This window comes from Hyla sarda, chromosome 5 (assembly GCF_029499605.1).
Source record: "Hyla sarda isolate aHylSar1 chromosome 5, aHylSar1.hap1, whole genome shotgun sequence".
NCBI lineage: Eukaryota > Metazoa > Chordata > Amphibia > Anura > Hylidae > Hyla > Hyla sarda.
In genome coordinates, this window is record NC_079193.1 from 38,291,696 (window position 1) to 38,308,208 (window position 16,513).

At 42.9% G+C, this 16,513-nt stretch overlaps 1 protein-coding gene across 5 annotated transcripts in view; it reads left to right on the forward strand.

Annotated features, from left to right (window-relative positions):
• The first annotated feature begins 1,592 nt into the window (after positions 1-1,592).
• The window catches only part of ARMC3 (armadillo repeat containing 3), a 91,452-nt gene continuing 76,531 nt past the window's right edge, over positions 1,593-16,513 (forward strand). For 4 of the 5 annotated variants that reach the window (XM_056519280.1, XM_056519282.1, XM_056519281.1 and 1 more), the window contains exon 1: positions 1,594-1,673. The gene's annotated coding sequence lies outside the window, so the exon portion shown is untranslated. Of the gene's footprint in view, positions 1,674-16,513 lie in introns of all 5 variants that reach the window. The other variant, XR_008843866.1, reaches the window with a different exon arrangement.

Genomic DNA, 16,513 nt, shown 5'->3' on the forward strand with positions numbered 1-16,513 from the left:
TAGATATGAGATAGATAGATTTGAGATAGATAGATATTAGATAGATAGATATGAGATAGATATGAGATAGATAGAAGATAGATAGATATGAAATAGATATTAGATAGATAGATAGATATGAGATAGATAGATAGATATGAGATAGATATGAGATAGATAGATAGATATGAGATAGATAGATGATAGATAGATATGAAATAGATATTAGATAGATAGATAGATATGAGATAGATAGATAGATATGAGATAGATAGATATGAGATAGATAGATATGAGATAGATATTAGATGGATAGCTAGATTTAGATGAACAGACATTTATTAAATTACCTATCTATATCATACCTTGTTACATCTTATCCTATTTATCTCATATCTCTCTATCTCATATCTATCTATCATATCTATCTATCTCATTTCTATCTATCTATCTTTCTATCTCATGTCTATCTCATATCTATCTATCTATCTCATATCTATCTATCTCATATTAATCTATCTATCTCATATCTATCTCATATCTATCTATCTATCTCATATCTATCTATCTCACATCTATCTCATATCTATCTATCATATCTATCTATGTCATATCTATCTATCTATCTATCTCATATCTATCTCATATCTATCTATCTATCTATCTATTATCTATCTATCTCATATCTATCTATCTCATATCTATCTATCTCATATCTATCTCTTATCTATCTATCCATCTCATGTAAAGAACAGGAAAGCAGCACTCCAGAGGAAAAGAGGTTTGAAAATGGCTGGGTGAGCCAGTTGAAACGTTGCCTAACACGTTTTTTTGAAATAAATCACCTTTCTTTTTTTCACTTGGTGTGCCACTGTTTATTTTTGCTTTGTATCTATCCATCTCATATCTATCTATTATCTATCTATCCCATATCTATCTATCTCATTTCTATCTATCTATCTATCTATCTAATATCTATCTATCTATCTATCTCATATCTATCTATCTCATATCTATCTATCTATCTATCTATCTATCTATCTCATATCTATCTATCTATATCATATCTATCTATCTAATAAATATCTATCTATCTATCTATCTAGGTTTAAATCAGAGGGCAGCACACCCTAATGTGTGGTGGTAGAGAGCCCAAAAAGCATGTCCAGAGAAAATAGTAAGAAGCGCCCGCATCACACTGGAGTATCCAAGAAAAGGGGGGGTTTATTCCATGAACAAAAGTGCAAGTGCGACATTTCCGCGTTCTCATAATACAATTCACAAGCTTGAGAGAACACCGAAATGTCGCACTTGCGCTTTTGTTCATGGAATAAACCCCCCTTTTCTTGGATACTCCAGTGTGATGCGGGCGCTTCTTACTATGTTATCTATCTAACAAATGAATAGTTAAAGTCTTTATTTATATTTTCATGCACATGGTGGTAACTTAAACAATATCAGATGAGAGTGATACATCTTCTGGTTGTAAACCTTGGATAATATAGTCGTAGTATATAATTGTATACAGTTCAGATAATGTACATTCTGCAGATACTGTTAGCCCTGCAGTACCACATAGGGGGCGACATAGAGCGCACAGATGGACGTTCTCCGCTCAGCTCCTGTCCTCAGAGCGCATGTCTGCAGCGTCTCCTAGCAACCATACACACACCGGAGAGAGGAGCAGAGCGCAGGTAACACCGGGATACGGGACGCGCCGGTCCTGCTGTATCTGATAAACTATCGATATGTGAGGGGGGATTGTTCAGCACAGTGTGATGAAAGCTGAATGCTTGGGTCTGGGGTGGAGGATGTGTGGTATATGGCGGCACATGTATGTTTAGCGGGTCCATACATCTATAGAATTTATAACAAGGTTTTTCTTGTATGGTGTATTGCTAAGACTATCCTAGGACCATATCACAAGTACTATCCTAGGACCATATCACTAGGACTATCCTAGGACCATATCACTAGTACTATCCTAGGATCATATCACTAGGACTATCCTAGGACCATATCACTAGTACTATTCTAGGACCTTATCACTAGAACTATCCTAGGACCATATCACTAGGACTATCCTAGGACCATATCAATAGAACTATCCTAGGACCATATCACTAGTACTATCCTAGGACCATATCACTAGTACTATCCTAGGACCATATCACTAGTACTATCCTAGGACCATATCACTAGGACTATCCTAGGACCATATCACTAGTACTATTCTAGGACCATATCACTAGAACTATCCTAGGACCATATCACTAGGACTATCCTAGGACCATATCAATAGAACTATCCTAGGACCATATCACTAGTACTATCCTAGGACCATATCACTAGTACTATCCTAGGACCATATCACTAGTACTATCCTAGGACCATATCACTAGTACTATCCTAGGACCATATCACTAGTACTATCCTAGGACCATATCACTAGTACTATCCTAGGACCATATCACTAGGACTATCCTAGGACCATATCACTAGTACTATCCTAGGACCATATCACTAGAACTATCCTAGGACCATATCACTAGAACTATCCTAGGACCATATCACTAGAACTATCCTAGGACCATATCACTAGAACTATCCTAGGACCATATCACTAGAACTATCCTAGGACCATATCACTAGTACTATCCTAGGACCATATCACTAGAACTATCCTAGGACCATATCACTAGAACTATCCTAGGACCATATCACTAGAACTATCCTAGGACCATATCACTAGAACTATCCTAGGACCATATCACTAGAACTATCCTAGGACCATATCACTAGTACTATCCTAGGACCATATCACTAGAACTATCCTAGGACCATATCACTAGTACTATCCTAGGACCATATCACTAGGACTGTCCTTGGACTATTTCACTACGACCATATCACAAGGACTATTCTAGGAAGATATCACTAGGACTATCCTTGGACCATATCACTAGGACTATCCTAGGACCATATCACTAGGACTATCCTTGGACCATATCACTAGGACTATCCTAGGACCATATCACTAGGACTATCCTAGGACCATATCAATAGAACTATCCTAGGACTATATCACAAGTACTATCCTAGGACCATATCACTAGTACTATCCTAGGACCATATCACTAGGACTATCCTAGGATCATATCACTAGTACTATTCTAGGACCATATCACTAGTACTATCCTAGGACCATATCACTAGGACTATCCTAGGATCATATCACTAGTACTATTCTAGGACCATATCACTAGTACTATCCTAGGACCAAATCACTAGGACTATCCTAGGATTATATCACTAGTACTATTCTAGGACCATATCACTAGTACTATCCTAGGACCATATCACTAGTACTATCCTAGGATCATATCACTAGTACTATCCTAGGACCATATCACTAGTACTATCCTAGGACCATATCACTAGTACTATTCTAGGACCATATCACTAGTACTATCCTAGGATCATATCACTAGTACTATTCTAGGACCATATCACTAGTACTATCCTAGGACCAAATCACTAGGACTATCCTAGGATTATATCACTAGTACTATTCTAGGACCATATCACTAGTACTATCCTAGGACCATATCACTAGTACTATCCTAGGATCATATCACTAGTACTATTCTAGGACCATATCACTAGTACTATCCTAGGATCATATCACTAGTACTATTCTAGGACCATATCAATAGTACTATCCTAGGATCATATCACTAGTACTATTCTAGGACCATATCACTAGTACTATTCTAGGACCATATCAATAGTACTATCCTAGGATCATATCACTAGTACTATCCGGCCAGTACTAGCTAATACCTGCTGGATCAATATAGTAAATCACCACCATGTCCATAATTTTATTGTTTAAACGCAGCAGTCGCGGCTTTTAAACAGCTTTGTTGCTCTCAACACTTATGCATTACATTGATTTGTTTAAGCAGTAAATAAAATAAGTAAATTAAAATAAATAAACAAATAAATAAAAAACAAATCCAACATGGTTCCATTATGATTGTATATGCCAGTGATCCTGAACCCATGGCTCTCCAGCTGTTGAAAAACTACAACTATGTTAACAAGGCTATGTTCACACGTCGAAAATTCCGTACACTTCCAGACATTCTGGACACTGGACATAACATGCCAGAGCTAGGACTGCACAGCAATGCGCTGTCTCATATTAGGCTATGCATTCCGTGCGGACTCCACACAAAGAGGGAACGTGTTCATTCTTTCTGCGGAAAATGGAATTTCCGTGCCAGAAACATCAGGCACGGAAATTCTGCCATGTGCACAGAGCAGCAGAATCCAGTTGAATTCAATGGGACTCTGCTGCAGCGGAATCTCCGTGCCGGATTACAATGCGGAATCCGGCACGGAAATTCTGCCGTGTGAACATGGCCTGAGAGTCTTCTGCCGGAGAGCCAAAGATTCGGGACAAGTGGCCTGTGGGAACAGAGCTCAAAGTACAGGTGTGCGCAGGAGTTTCCAGACTAAGGGTGCGTTCCCACTGCGGAATTCCCCCGGAATTCCATGAGCGGAATTCGCCGAGTGGAATTCCGCGCAGTGAACATTACCTTCAGTGTGAATGGGTCTTCCGCAAGACCCGATCACACTGAGGAATTTCAGCGGTGGACAATTCCGCGTACAGAAGGAACATGTTTATTCTTTGCGCGGAAGTCCGTGAGAACTGCATAGCCGTCAATGGTGACGGCGCAGTGGCGCGCGGTCCTATCGCTGAAGTATTTTACGCCGGCGGCCGCCAGACGGCGTCTCCGCTAGCAGAATTCTGCGAGCCGACATTCCGCAGTGTGAACATACCCTAACACAAATTTTCATTTTGACAAAGTTGACTGCTTCAGTGTTTTTAGATCTTTTAAGCAGAGGTGACACTGAGTATTAAGCTGCGTTCACACACCCGTCCCTTTCTTCTCCTGTCAAAAATAAAAACAGACTTAAAAAAACAAAAAAAACGGACAATAACGGGTGCAAACGGATGTTATCCATTTGTATCCATTTGTATCCATTATTGTTCAGTTAATAAACAAAAAAAATATATTTTTTTTGCTCAGAAGTTAGAAAAGATCAAAAAACGGATTGAAAAAAATGGATGACATTAAAGGCTCATCCGTTTTCCATAGGCTTCAATGTTATATTTACTGTATCCGTTTTTCTTCCGTTTTTTTTTTTTGACGGCAGAAAAATACTGCAAGCACCGTCTTTTCTTCCGTAAAAAAAAAAAAGGAAATGAGCGCAGACGGATGCAAACAGATGTGGAAGGATTGTAGAAAAAAATCCCATTAACATCTATGGGGGAGATTTATCAAAACCTGTGCAGAGGAAGAGTGGTGCAGTTGCCCATAGCAACCAATCAGATTGCTTCTTTCATTTTCCACAGGCCTCTTTAGAGGCCTGTGGAAAATGAAAGAAGCAATCTGATTGGTTGCTATGGGCAACTGCACCACTCTTCCTCTGCACAGGTTTTGATAAATCTCCCCCAATGGGATTATTTTACAACCGTTTGTAATACATTTACAAGCAGCAACAACGGAACCTAAACGGGGCGGGAAAATAAACGGGGACACCCGGCCGTGTGAACGCACCCTTACTGTGATTTGCGACTCTTCGCTATCTGCATCTTGATATAATAGAACAGGAGGTGCAGGTTATTAGAAAAGTGGCTTAAAAGAGACCCCGGCCCTGATCCCTAAGTGTAACTTACACCTGTGACACCTAAATCTGGTGAAATCCATCTGTCACTTAGACTTAAGTAACAGAATGAGGTTATGTGGTGTTCAGCTTGTTAAAGGAACAGGTGGTAATGGTTTGATTTACCCTTGTAATGCCAAGCAGATGTAAAGACGTATACCATCTGCATGTCCCATGCGCTTCGTGAAGTTGAGATTTATTTTGGCTTCATATATGGGACACTTAGACTGCTATTACAGTGATCCCTCAACTTACAATAGTTTCAGCATACAATGGTCTTTTCTGGACTATTGTAACTTGAACCCATACACGACATACAATGCTACGGACAGTCTAGATCTGTGAAATGTGTCAATGGCTGGAAGAACCGACCAATCACTGGTAAAACCCCTGTATTACTGAAGTGCATGCACTGACTGGCTGTCTGGTAGCGCCTCCCTACAGTACAGGGAGGTATTACATGTTCTGTACTCTTTACCTGTGCCAGGGATAGCTGCTCCAGATGGGGCGACTCCATGTTACTTTTTTTTTAGAACACCGTGTACTATACAGGACCCTGAAGAATCTCCTGTTCTCTATATAGACCGTGATTACAGCTTCCAGCAGATCTTTCTTACTTTTATATGTAAGGATTTGCTTTATTTATATTATCTACTTATTTTTCTTTAATCCTCACTTTTTCCTATTTTTGGATGAGATTTTGGGGGCTTTAGAACCAATTACCAGGTTTCCATAGAGTTATGGTCTCAATATACAATGGTTTCAACAAATAATGGTCATCCTGGAACCGATTAATATTGAGGGACCACTGTATAAGGTTATGGGCCAAAAGTCAGCAGACTATAAGTTAGATCAGTATTTCCCAACCAGTGTGCCTTCAGCTGGTGTAAAACTACAACTCCCAGCATACCCGGACAGCCTTCGGCTGTCCGGGCATGCTGGGAGTTGTAGTTTTGCAACAGCTGGAGGCACCCTGGTTGGGAAATACTGAGTTGGTATCAAAACCCTAATTTAAAGGTCTATATATCAATCATGCAGACATTACTTTATTTCTATGTCTCTGACTGTCACATGATTTGCTTTAAACTCCATTTTCCAGCAGTCATTGGTGCAGGAGCTTATTCCTGTGCTGCATGGAGAATGGATTTTTCATGATTTGCTTTGGACTTGATAAAGGGAGGAATCCCGAAAGCTTCTCTACAAAATTATGTTAGTCCAATAAAAAAGGTATTACAAGATACTGCAACATTTTTTGATTTGCATCTGCATCACTGGACAAATACGGCTACTCAAATTTACTACATATATATATATATATATATATATATATATAAAATAAAAGAGCTCAAAAGCCACCACACTACCTGGAGATGTTCCCTGTAAATTATCCTGCCTGATATGCATGGCTCCTGTGGCTCCTGTTGCCTTCTCTGGCTTGATATTCTTTGCCATCCTTCCCTTCCCCTGCAGCATGATACTACAAGTCCCAGGCTCTGCTTTCACTGCCAGACAGCTCCCTCTCTGAGAGCAGCCCCCACCCGTCTGCTCTGGGACCTCCTAGCCCTCAGCACTAAAGGGCACATGACCTATGAGTTCAGGGCAGAAAGGATAGGGGATAAGGTGTCTGATTGCAGGGGTCCCTCTGCTGGGACCCCCGCAATTTCTGTGCAACACCTCACATTCATTTAGAATGTTTGGTGCGGGGGTGGTGACATCACGACCACGCCCCCTCAATGCAAGTCTATGGGAATGGGGAGGCTGCTGGAATGTGATTGGAAAGCAGTATCAGTAGATAGAGAAGACAATAGATGAAGCTCACAGCTCAGCCTCCCCCTCCCTGTAGAATGTCCTCTTCAAAGGTCAACGAGCATTCCCGGTAATGTTTCCCATTTCTATTGGAAAGCTCATGTCCTTTGTTGCCTATGTCCATAGGGCCTGCTTTACAGAAGTGTTTTCCAACCAGTGTGCCTTCAGCTGTTGCAAAACTACCATCAGCCAAAGGCTTTCTGGGCATGCTGGGAGGTGTAGTTTTGCAACAGGTTTTGTTTGTATTCTATTTTAAAGGGGTATTCCAGGACTTTTTTTAATTTCACTATGCTGCAGGGGCTGTAAAGTTAGTGTACTTCATAATGTAGTCTCTGTATCTGTGTCTGACGGTTTTCTCACAATTCTTCTGTGATTTTCGTCCCAATATTTATTTTTAACAGCATTCAAAATTACTCTTGTCTCGGGATTTCCCAGGTTGCAGTGCGTCGAGACTTGACATCACTAGTTAGGTGATCAGAGGGAGCCTGTCCTGCTTCAATTTTGCAACAATGTAGGCCTCCTGGTTAGAAAACACTGTGTTTCAATGGGTGGGGGGCTGATGTGTAGGAGGAAGGAAAGTGATCTCAAACATTAAAGCATGGAACTGTGGGATGTGTAGTTTAGAGAACAAAATCCAAGAGGAAATACCCAGTTCTGGCAGGTAAGTACTAAAATCACCTTATGGTGGATAACCCCTTTAAAGCTGCATCAGCAGCTGGGACAGACAACGTTACTGCCTTTCACATAGCTAGTGATTCAGGCTATCAATCGTGTGCCGCAAGCTGTTGTTCCCATTACTGCAAATAGGAACATGAATATTAATTTGCCAAAGTAAATGTCATGTAAATGTAACTAGAATGAAAGAAACAATTTTAGTGAATTAATGAGGAGCAATTAAAGCCATCTTCTTATGTATGCAGCTTTCTATTCTCCCTGACACTGGTGAGCATTATACCTGGGGGATGGGTGCAAACGTGTTAATTTATACAGTGAGAACAATTTCACAAGTAATATTCAGAGGCTAAAAAAAAACAATATTTATAATATAATACAATTTAGCGAAAGAACACTACTTTAATATTTTTCCTGGTGCAGTACCTTTTTCGCCTTAGGAGAGCCTTCAGAATAATTTTTACCTTGAGGCACCCCTATATTAGGTCCCTCAGATCCCCTCCATTAGAGAGGTAGCTCCTGTACAAAGTTTTCACATTAGGTAGGTGCCACCTGTATGTAAGTGCACCCAGTATGTAGTTTCTCTCAGCATGCTGGTGTCACTTATAGGTAGTTTCCCAATTATGCATTTTTCACAAATAGATAGGTGCCCCTTGTAGGAAGTTTGCCCCCTCTAGCTAGGCCCCCCTAGAAGGTAGTTTGACCCAATAGATAGGACCGCCCAACCTCCCTCCCCCAGTAGGGAGGACCCCCTGTAGGGTGTTTGTACCCTGTAGATAGGACCCCACCTTGAGGTTTTCCACCCCGTAGATAGGACCCCTACTAAAGTTAACCCCTTAAGGACCCGGGCTTTTTCTGTTTTTTCGTTTAAAATTTTTCCTCCTTAACTTTAAAAAATCATAACTCTTTAAAATTTTCACCTAAAATTCTACATGATGGCTTATTTTTTGCGTCACTAATTCTACTTTGTAATGACATTAGTAATTTTACCCAAAAATCTACAGTGAAACGGGAAAAAATATCAATGTGTGACAAAATTAATGTAAAAACACTATTTTGTAAGTTTTGGGGGCTTCCGTTTTTACGAAGTACATTTTTCGGCAAAAATGATACCTTATCTTTATTCTGTAGGTTCATACGGTTAAAATGATACCCTACTTGTATAGGTTTGATTTTGTATCACTTCAGAAAAAAATCATGAATACATGCAGGAAAATGTATACGTTTAAAATGGTCATCTTCTGACCCCTATAACTTTTTTATTTTTCCGTGTATGGGGCGGTATGAGGGCTCATTTTTTTGCACCATGATCTGAAGTTTTTAGCGGTACCATTTTTGTTCTGATCAGACTTTTTGATCACTTTTTTATTGTATAAAAAGTGATCAAAAATGTGCTATTTTGGACTTTGAATTTTTTTTGCGCGTACGCCATTGAACGTGCGGTTTAAAAAGCGGTATATTTTTATAATTCGGACATTTCCGCACGCGGTGATACCACATATGTTTATTTTTATTTACACTGTGTTTTTTTTATTCTTGGAAATGCCGGGTGATTCAAACTTTTATTAGGGGAAGGGATCGTTGAAAGGGTTAATGATTTCTTTACACTTTTCTTATGCAATATTATAGCTCCTATTGCATTAACTGATCTTTTACACTGATTGATCCATCTCCATAGGAATGGATCAATCAGTGTTTTCTGCGATTGATTGCTCAAGCCTGGATCTCAGGCTTGAAGCATTCATTCGGCGATTGGACTGCAGGAAGGAAGGTAAGAGACCTCCTCCTGTAGTACAGCTGTTCGGGATGCCGCGATTATACCGCGGCGATCTCGAACAGCTCCCTGAGCTAACCGGCAACTTTCACTTTCGTTTTACCCGCGGCTCAGCTTTGAGAGCACGGCTAAAGGGTTAATAGTGCGCAGCACCGCGATCAGTGCCGCGTGCTATTAGAGGCGGGTCCCGGCTTCACTATGACGCTGGGCCCGCCGCGATATGATGCGGAGTCACCAAGTGACCCCGCGTTATATCGCAAGACCGGACCACCCAGGACGTACCCATACCCTTAAGAGGTTAAAGGGGTACTCCGGTGGAAATTTTTTTTTTAAATCAACTGGTGCCAGTAAGTTAAATAGATTTTTAAATGACTTTTATTAAAAAAATCTTAATCCTTCCAGTACTTTTTAGCAGCTGTATGCTACGGAGGAAATTCTTTTCTTTTTGAATTTCTTTTTTGTCTTGTCTACAGTGCTCTCTGCTGACTCCTCTGTTCGTGTCAGGAACTGTCCAGAACAGCATAGATTTGCAATGGGGATTTTCTCCTGCTCTGGACAGTTCCTGATACTGCCATCAGGTGTCAGCAGAGAGCACTGTGGACAAGACAAAAAAGAAATTCAAATAGAAAAGAATTTCCTCTACTGCTAAAAAAAAGTACTGGAATGGTAAACATTTTTTAATAGAAGTCATTTACAAATCTGTTTAACTTTCTGGCACCAGTTGATTTAAAAAACAAAAATGTTTTTCACTGGAGTACCCCTTAAGTTTGGACCCTTCCTAAAATTGACTTTATCTCTGTAGGTAGGACCCCCCTTTGCAATCGCCACTGTCTTCTTCTCCCACTTCTAGGCAGCAGGCAGCATCATGCCTGCAGCCATCAGAGGCCAGGTGGATCTTTACCTTCACAACGCGCACAATAATGTCACTCACTGTAAGCATCCTGGAGGAAGAGACGTTTCTGGCCTGTAGCTGCCTTTGGCCTAGAAGAGGTCAAAGCTTAAAGGAGATCTGCAGCTATAGACACGTACAGTGACCCCCCCCCCCCCCCCCACATACGATGGCCCCGACATATGATCAAATCGACATACGATGGCCTCTCAGAGGCCATCGCATGTCGATGTCAGCATCGACATACAATGCTTTTTTATGTCGGGGCCATCGCATTAAGTGCTATCCAGCAGCGCAAAATGCTTAAGCTGCTGCCGGATAGCAGCTTAATGTTCCCCGTGTGGTGCGGTGAGTATTACTTACCCCTCCACGTTGCTCCGGGGGGCCCTCCGGGTCCAGCGCTGGTCCTCCGGTGTCTTCTCGGCCCTCTCCGGTGATGTCAGTACGTTGCGGCGCACGCCGTCCCTTCAGCCAATAGGAACGGCGTACGCAGCGACGTAATGACATCACTACGTAGGCCCAGTTAGGCCTTGCGGAAGACAGCGGAGGACCGGAGAAGACCAGGAGAGCCCAGCGGAGGACCGGAGAAGACCAGGAGAGCCCAGCGGAGGACCAGGGACACCATCAGGAGTGGCGGGGACACCATCGGGAGCGGCGGGACGCGGTCCGGAGCGGCGGGGACAGGTGAGTATTAAATGCACTTTTTACATTGCACGAATCCCTCAACATACGATGGATTCAACAAACGATGGCTCGTTTGGAACGAATTACCATCGTATGTTGAGGGACCACTGTATCCCTTATCTGCAGGATAGGGGATAAGTGTCTGATTGCGGGGGGGGTCCGAATGCTGCTCTGCTGCGGCTCTCCAGTGCAGGAGTCGTGTCGGCCGCAGCACTGGAGGCTCTGCTGCGGCTCTCCAGTGCAGGAGTCGTGTCGGCCGCAGCATGATGCCCCCTCACTTGTATCTCTATGAGAGAGGCGGAGATGCAGTGTTTATGCATAGAGCTGTATGGAGGGGGCGTGTTGTCGACCTCAGTGAGGTTGATGACATGCGCATTAGCAACGCAGAGCCACGGTAATGCTGTATCCCCATACGGCAGATCACAGGGGTCCCAGCGGTCAGACCCCCCCTGCAGTACTCCTTTAAGACATGCTAGTACACCTATGGCGGTGCAAAGCCATGGTGGTCCTAGTACTTTTAGTTGCCATCTTGCTCACTGGACTGACTTGGCAGCCCTGGTGCATTCTCAGGGTGCCCTGGTTGGAATCCACTGTTCTAGTGAACAGGCTATAGTCAGGACATATGGTGCAGTGCCTGGGAGTGAATAGGACATAAAGGAGATCTACCTATCTATTGTGTTTACCTGCTAAAGCCCAGCACAACTTAATGGGAGTGTTTTATGGGAACATCATACCTACTATAGTCAGTATATATTATAAAGGCTCATATATGAAGCGTGTGCCCTGTATCTACCAGAGCTGAACATTATACTGATGATATTATTATATTGTCCCTTTCATCCCAGCACCATGTATGTTGCTGTCGGCTGTGTTCTCAGTCTCTCTCGTACATTGCAGTCGGGTTCAGGAGTGTCACAGATATAATTGCTTGTTTTTCATGTACAACCATGTAAACGTTCACTGCCCGACTATATCTCTAGGCCATCATGAAAGGTAAAACATATTATTTTTTCCACTCAGACGATGCACGTCAGGCATCATAAACTGAATGACATGTTTAGCTTATGCCAGAGCTACACTAAGGTTTCTGGCAGCCCCTGGGCAAAATGTGTGGGTGGCCCCTTTTTCCAGAAGGAGAAAATCTATTAAAACAAGAGATAAAAGTGATAGATGATTTGTAAACTAACAACCATAGTTTAATCCAGTGTTCAGGACTGCAGCTGTTTCACAACTCCCATCATGCCCTGACAGCCGAAGGCTGATGGGAGAGCCTCTGGTTGGGGAATGCTACTTACGACAAATTACATTATTACCCAATAAAAAATAAAAAAAATTCTATAGGCCTTATTTATACATTTTTATTTACATGTGAATATGTGGAGTCTGTGCCCCATTGTTTTCAATGGGATTCTGCATTGTAGTTTACATGGGAGGGTATTTTCAGACCAGATCAGCACAGGTGCTGAAGACAGCTCGTCATTGGGCTTCAAAACTAGTCAGTTAGTCTGTAAGCAGGACTGCCAATAAAAATTTCAGGCCTGAAAATGTGGAATTTGTGTTGCGTTGTTTTTAAAGGGTTACTCTGCTCCCCAGCATCCAGAACATTGAGTTCCAAACGCTGTGTGCTGGCTTCCGTGTTCACGCCCACCCCCTCGTGACGGCACGGCCTGCCCCCTCAATGAAAGTCTATGGGAAGGGGGTGTGACATCACGAGGGGGCGGGCGTGAACACGGAAGCCCGCACACATCATTCGGAACTCAATGTTCCCAACGCTGGGGTGCAGAGTAACCCTTTAACCTGGACACAAATGCCTGGACATGGATGAACCCCACTGAATGGAGCTATTCCTCGGCCAAAACTGTTTCCGAAATCAGATTGAATGTCTCGGATAGGAAAGTTGGTAAGTCCTGTCATTGTGCCTGGTTTTTTTTATACAATGAAAGGCAGGTTTGGTAGTGAGGCCCTTCATTCCCTTCTTTGGCTACTCCAGGCTTTCAGATCAGCACAGGTGCTGAAGACAGCTTTTCACTGACTTTTAAAATTAGGGGAGAGTCAGTCTGTAAGCAGGAGCGCCAATAGAAATTTCAGGTGTGAGAATGTGGAATCTGTGTCCCGTTGTTTTTAAAGGGGTACTCCTCCGGCCCCAAGACATCTTATCCCATATCCAAAGGATAGGGGATAAGATGTGTGATCGCGGGGGTCCTGCCGCTGGGGACCCCCGCAATCTAGCATGCAGCACCCATCTGTAAGTACTGCCGGAAGTGCTGGAGGTTCTCAGTCTTTTGCCTCCAGACCACGGGGAGGGAGTATTGTGATGTCACAACTCCGCCCCCGTGTGAAGTCATGTCCTGCCCCCTCAATGCAAGTCTATGGGAGGGGGCATGACGGCCGCCACGCCCCCTCCCATAGACTTGCATTGAGGGGGCATTTTCAGTCATTGTCAGGAATGGTGGTCAGGGATAGATATATTTCCCCAAGGTGCTTGTTGTATGTGGGTACCAGCTTTTATGAAGCACATATCTCATCCAGGGAAAGCTGGGTGAGATATAGGGAATCCAGAAATAGTTAAATCCCTGGTGAGACTTAGATTGCTAGGAAAGTTGGTAATTCCTGTTATCAGGCCTTGATTTTCATAGAATAAAAGGCAGGCTTGGTAGGGGGACGTTTCATTCCCTTCCTGAGCCACTCCAAGTTTTCAGACCACATCAGCACAGGTGCTGAAGACAGCTTGTTACTAGGCTTTAAAACTATGGAAGAGTCAGTCTGTAAGCAGGACTGCCTTTAGAAATTTCAGGGGCCCCATACTGTTGAATGGTCTGGGACCCCAGACAATACATAAAAAAGGGGGCAGAGTCAGCAGCAAGGCTGTTATGATTCGGCAAGCTGGAGGTGGATCCTCTGTGTCAGAGAGGCATTGGCGTGGACCGTGCCGGCGGACCGGTTCTAAGTTCCTACTGGTATTCACTAGAGAGCGGACCCGCGCGCGCCAGAACGTGACAGCCGGGGACCGGGACGGGTAAGTGGCTTGGGATACGAATCGCATCCCCATCGTGAATGTCAGTGCAGCGCTCCCGGTCAGCGGGTCTGACCGGGGCACTGCAGAGAGGAGAAAGCCGCGAGCGCTCCGAGGAGGAGCAGGGACCCGGAGCGCTCGGCGTAACAAAGGCCCCTTTTCATGTTTAATTTGGTTTGGTCTCCTGGTGACAGTACCACGAGTACTGCCCTGATGGTGGCCCTGTCTGTAAGTGAGGGTGTGAGAAACCTGCAACACTGATGAGAGTTTGAATCCGGAGGTTTCAGCCTTAAAAAGGGGACATTATAACCTGTGTGAGTAACACATTTGTTGACTGGTGTGTTGGACAAAATCTGTATAGTTAGCACTAGACAAGCAGGATTTATTTTGTGTTTACGGTTGTATGTGTTTTGTTACAGAAAAATACAGACAGGAGAAGCCCTGTTTAATGGTCTATTCACACGTCCTGTATTCTGCGCTGATTTGATGCACAGGATTTTCTGCTGCAGATTTCATGTAAACTGAATGACTGAACACAGCTGGAAATCCTGCGCATCAAATCTGTGCAGAATACGGTACGTGTGAATAGACTCTAAATCTTACTTCTATGTCCCTGTTTTTGACTTCTATATTGCCGCTAATTGACTGGTTCTGGAGCTAATCTCCCACAATGTATACATAACTTAGAATTACTGATCTGTACTTCATATGTTTAACACAAGTGGTTTTTGCAAATTGTAGATTAAATAATAAAACTTTTTTTTTTTCGGGGGTGGGGGAGATTTAACTATTTTATTTAAAATAACATGTTACATGTTACATTATAGGTTAAAAGGCTCTGATCTTATTGACACACGTTATATTATAGCATCACTGTTGGTAATCCCCTTTAAAGTCTTTTTTTAAATCAACTGGTGCCAGAAAGTTAAACCGATTTGTAAAGGACTTCAATAAAAAAATCTTAATCCTTCCAGTACTTATTAGCTGCTGAATACTACACAGGAAATTCTTTTCTTTTTGGAACACAGTGCTTTCTGCTGACATCATGACCACAGTGCTCTCTGCTGACATCTCTGTCCAGAGCAGCATATGTTTTCTATGTGGATTTTCTCCTACTCTGGACAGTTCTTAAAATGGACAGAGGTGTAAGCAGAGAGCACTGTGGTCATGATGTCAGCAGAGAGCTCTGTGTTCCAGTTGATAAAAAAAAAAAAAGTTTTCCACCGGAGTACCCCTTTAACCCCTTAACGACGCAGGACGTATATTATCCCACATCATATCGCGTCGGTCCCGGCGCTCATCAACGGCCGGGACCCGCGGCTAATACCACACATCCCCGATCGCGGCGATGTGCGGTATTAACCCTTTAGAAGCGGCGGTCAAAGCTGACCGCCGCTTCTAAAGTGAAAGTGACCCGGCTGCTCAGTCGGGCTGTTCGGGACCGCCGCGGTGAAATCGCGGCATCCCAAACAGCTTGCAGGACACCGGGAGGGCCCTTACCTGCCTCCTCTGTGTCCGATCGGCGAATGACTGCTCCGTGCCTGAGATCCAGGCAGGAGCAGTCAAGCGCCGATAACACTGATCACAGTCGTGTTAATACACGCCAGTGATCAGCATAGGAGATCAGTGTGTGCAGTGTTATAGGTCCCTATGGGATAACAATGATCAGTATAAGAGATCAGTGTGTGCAGTGTTATAGGTCCCTATGGGACCTATAACACTGCAAAAAAAATGTTAAAAAAAAGTGTTAATAAAGGTCATTTAACCCCTTCCCTAATAAAAGTTTAAATCACCCCCCTTTTCCCATAAAAAAAAATAAAACAGTGTAAAAAAAATAATAAATAAACATATGTGGTATCGCCGCGTGCGTAAATGTCCGAACTATAAAAATATATCATTAATTAAACCGCACGGTCAATGGCGTACGCGCAAAAAAATTCCAAAGTCCAAAAAAGCGTAT